The following is a 4452-nucleotide window of genomic DNA, read 5'->3' on the forward strand; positions in this document are numbered from 1 at the left end:
TCGTTGATTGTTACTTCTGTAGGGAATGGAAAGGGTAAAAATTTTCTCTTTATTTATTTATTCTTCTTTCAGCTTTAGTTTGGGCACACAGAAGGGTCCTTTAACTTGCTGCTTTTGGTGTGTGTTTGAAAACATGTGTGTAGAAGTGCTAAAGGACTTTATGTCCTTAAATTATAGAGAATTACGTAGAGATATCATTTACAGAGGCTCAAATACTATCGCCTTCGGTACTTTATATTTGTGGTTGCGTAAGGGTTCTACCGTACCTACTGTGGTGAGTTGTGTTGTACTGTCACGTATCATGTCCAACTTCCGAAATAAGGTTCGTGCCTTCTCGTTGACCTTGTATGAGAGGTAAGATTCGCTTTAGGCTCGATGAATATCATGATTCCGGATCCACCATTGGACTCCAGTAATCCATCGTAAGCATCTACTTTGTATAACCTGTAACCTCTTGTAGTTAGTGGCACACGTAGTACCCCAAGAGGTCGATCCATACAAAATAGATGGTTCGACTGTGGCGTGGTACAACTGGAGTTTCGTGCGTTGGCTGAGGTACGAGCTCTTCAGAAATGGGAGGAGAGCTCCCAGCATTTTGAAGCCAGACGTCTTCTTCTCCATAATATGATGACTATACAGCAGTTTGGCGTCCAGATGCACTCCAAGATATTTTACAGTTGTTGCCCAGGGGAGTGGCTGGTCTGATATCCGCAGAGATGTCTAGAACATCAGGGTCTTGTGTCTGGACGTCAGGTATCCTCGTCGGTTCCCGTGGGCCATGGACGGAAACATGTAAATTCTCAGCCAGTGCAGACAACGTATGTCCTTTTGGGTTAGTCTTACAGGAATTCCAGGCAACATGTTTACTATTAAGATCTCCTCCAAGGAGGACCTTGTCGTAACCCTCTGTAACGGCGTAAACATCTTCTGGGTGGAGAGGCTTCTTTGGGCTAAGGTAAACCGTAATACAGGTAATGTTTCCGAGCGTCGTGTGGATTGTTACTGCCGTGGCCTCTAAAGTCTGGAGTTGGGGTAAACTTTCTTGGTGGTGACGAATGCATTTTTTGATCAGAACTGCTGTCCCTTCACCCCGTTGGTCCTGTCTGTCCGTCCGGTAGATGTGCATGTTCCTCAAGCGGAGGTTGGTTGACTCGCGGAGATGTGTTTCGGAGACAAATGCTATGTCTATCCTGTGGCGATGTAAGAAGTTCATGAATTCTATTTTCTTCAGTTTCAGGCCGTTGGCATTCCAGATGCAGAAGTTAAGATTCCTCGTGTGATGCCGTCTATCCATTTAGGGTGTTTGGAAAGCTATCAGTACGCTTTCTACAAGCGAGAGGATAGACGTCAGCTTCTGCTGGAGGGCGGCGGGTAGTTGAAGAATATCTGTTAACGCTGGTGTAAAGGTGGTCGGCCAGGCAGATGATGTCTCCGCTGGTGGTGACGTCGGTGGATGGGCATGTATTGCTTCGGATAAGAGCGCTGTTGTCTTGTCTGTCGTAGAGTCACTCTGGGTGCCGGTTGTGGTCGAGAGGCGATTGTTTCCACAGGGAGAGGTGCCGCTTGTTGTTGGGTGGCCGGAATCGCTGCCATGGCGGAGTTCGTAACAATTATAGGCCGTTGTGAGGTCGACTTCTTTGGTGTCCTTCTAGTATATTTCCGCAGGAGTTCTTGAAATTTGGGGCAACCACGGAAGCTCGCTGGATGTTCTTGTTCACAATTGGCGCACTTTGGGGGCGCCGTCCTAGGATGGGTACAATTCGATGATTTATGGGAGCCACCGCAGCGGACGCAGCGGGCTGGCATGCTGCAGTAGTTCGCTGTATGCTCGAAACGTTGGCAATGTCGGCATTGGACTGGTCCTTCTTTACTATTATAGTTTTCTATTATCACTCGTGTGTAGAGCAGGTATTTGACATCATATATCTCGTCACTGTCTTTTCCGGATGGGAGGGTGACTCGGTACACAGGTTGCGGTATCAGTTGTTTCGTCTTCTCGTCGCGTTCCTTAAATTGGTAGACTTGTAGCACTTTGAAGCCTTTTTCCTTGAGGGCATAGTAAAGTTGTTCTTCGGTAACTTCCGCCGGAAGGCGTTTGACAGCTACTTTCAGTTCCCTGTCGTCTGGTGCTTGATGCGTAAAATAGGAGAAGCTGTGGTTCGTGAAGAATTTTATTGCACGTCTTTGGTCTTCGAAGGACTCAAAGTGGTATTTGATGCGGTCCTTTTGGTATATAGCTTTAAGGTTGCCCTCTAGAAGTCTGTTGAGGTGAACGTAATCCTTTGTGTAATAAATAGTGACTGGGGACACTCTGCGAAGCACATTCTTGTCTCTGTCCACGGCTTCTGTGGTATTAGAAGTTTGTGCCTGTGGCTTGTTGGTGGGTGATGGAGGCGCAGCTTGAGGTGTCAGTGGGGCGAATCGGTTCGTTGTGGGGATGGTCTCTGTTCGTCTCTTAGCCGGGTTGGCTAAGTCCTTGGCTAATGCGTTGCTTCTGCGCCGTTTGTTGTGTAGGAGCGTTAAGTCCCCCTCTGCGTGTGGGGAGTCGTTGTCGTTTTCTGCTGGAAAGGCCGCTGCCATCTCCGCGTCGTCGACCGTTTGGTGGGAGTGCTGTGATTCGACATCTGAGTCCATAGATGGAGATGCCAGACAGGTGTCGTTATCCTGCTATTGCGTTTCCCGTGAATTGCGGATAAGGCGTTGTATGTCCTTCAGCGTTTCTTTGTCCTCCTCCCGACATATATCGAGTCTCCTGGCGTAGTCCTGGCGGTCGTCTTCATTGCTGCGTCCGTCGTGATGTGACGTATGGCCGACGTCCGAATACGGTTTCGTCGTGTGGTGTGCAGTCTTCTGCGGTCGAATAGCGCCTGTCGATCGTCGTTCTTGACGTTCTATCCTGTCATGAACCGGTGCCGTAGCCTGGGTCGTCAACCTGGGATCCGTCCTGTGTGGAGCGGCCGCTGGGGCGTCCAGCGGGCCAGACCCGATCGACCGACTGACCGACCGACCGACCAGCGGCCGACTCCGGCGCGTCCGAGGCGGCTGCCCCGGCCGCGCGCGCATCGTCCTCGCTCGTCGGCATCGCGAACTCAGCTCGCAAGTTAGTAGTGGACACGATAAACACAAATACCGCGACGCGGAAGTAAACAACTCCGAGAGTGGAGCGTTGGCCGGCGTGCGGGGCAGTTCCGTACGCTACCACGGCTGAGAGCCGACTAAATGGAATCGTCATTTTAGATCGTCATATACAGGGTGGTCCATTGATCGTGACCGGGCCAAATATCTTACGAAATAAGCGTCAAACGAAGAAACTATAAAGAACGAAACTTGTCTAGCTTGAAGGGGGAAACCAGATGGCGCTATGGTTGGCCCGCTAGATGGCGCTGCCATAGGTCAAACTGCGTTTTTTTAAACATGAACCCCCATTTTTTATTACGTATTCGTGTAGCACGTAAAGAAATATGAATGTTTTAGTTGGACCACTTTTTTCGCTTTGTGACAGATGGCGCTGTAATAGCCACAAACGGATGAGTATGAGGTATCACGTAACATTCCGCCAGTGCCTGCTGTTGAGAAAGTGATTGCTTTTGCTGATATGACTTGCAATAACGACTGCGCGAAACGCCGCTATCACGTTAGGGGTGCTACGGCAGACACCCTCTCGAGCACCCCGAAGACTTCTTGAGCCCTCGGCTGTGATGGGTTCCAGGCAGACGTGTATGTGCATTCGCGGACGAGAGAAAGGCTGCGGCAAATTGGAGTGAACAACGATGGACTCCTCGGGTCCGTCGTTTCCGTAGTGTAGCGGTTATCACGTCTGCTTCACACGCAGAAGGTCCCCGGTTCGATCCCGGGCGGGAACAGTATTTTCCTGCCTGTGTCGTATTGTCCTCCAATGAGCCACGTCGTGTGTGGATCTGCTGCATGTCCCTTCGTTTTGCAAGTACCACATTTATTGAATTTTTTAGTTACGATGGCAACATCACTACAAGTTGTCTGTGAAGTAAGGTGCACACAAGCAGTTTCCGTGGTGTAGCGGTTATCACGTCTGCCTAACACGCAGAAGGTCCCCGGTTCGATCCCGGGCGGAAACACCCGTTTAAAATGGACCATTTACCAATTGCGGAAAAGGTCGATATCGTGTTGATGTATGGCTATTGTGATCAAAAATAAGGTCAAACCTCAGGCGATTCTTCAGAGAGGCGTTGGTTAATGATTAAGTTTAGGAATTTGATATAATTGTTTTATTTTTGCAACTGTGGCTATTGAGTTGGTGTCGGAAGTAATACTAGTTTATTCCTTGTAAAAGAGAGAAAGGTAAATTGCACAAAAACGGCACAGACACGGTCAGATAGTACTAATGAGGCGATAGACGCTCTTACAGAGCAAGTTTCCAAATTGTTAGAGGATAATGAACAACAGGAAGCACTTAATGAACAGCTAAGTCAGTAA

The 4452-nt window shown here is 49.0% G+C and overlaps 2 non-coding genes across 2 annotated transcripts; both read left to right on the forward strand.

Moving 5' to 3' along the window:
* The first annotated feature begins 3790 nt into the window (after window positions 1-3790).
* Window positions 3791-3863, forward strand: Trnav-cac (transfer RNA valine (anticodon CAC)). Its single transcript has one exon. It is a non-coding gene; the product is annotated as a tRNA-Val (tRNA).
* Window positions 3864-4021: 158 nt separating this feature from the next.
* Window positions 4022-4094, forward strand: Trnav-aac (transfer RNA valine (anticodon AAC)). Its single transcript has one exon. It is a non-coding gene; the product is annotated as a tRNA-Val (tRNA).
* The last annotated feature ends 358 nt before the right edge of the window (window positions 4095-4452 follow it).

Source organism: Schistocerca serialis, chromosome 3, assembly GCF_023864345.2.
Source record: "Schistocerca serialis cubense isolate TAMUIC-IGC-003099 chromosome 3, iqSchSeri2.2, whole genome shotgun sequence".
NCBI classification, from domain to species: domain Eukaryota; kingdom Metazoa; phylum Arthropoda; class Insecta; order Orthoptera; family Acrididae; genus Schistocerca; species Schistocerca serialis.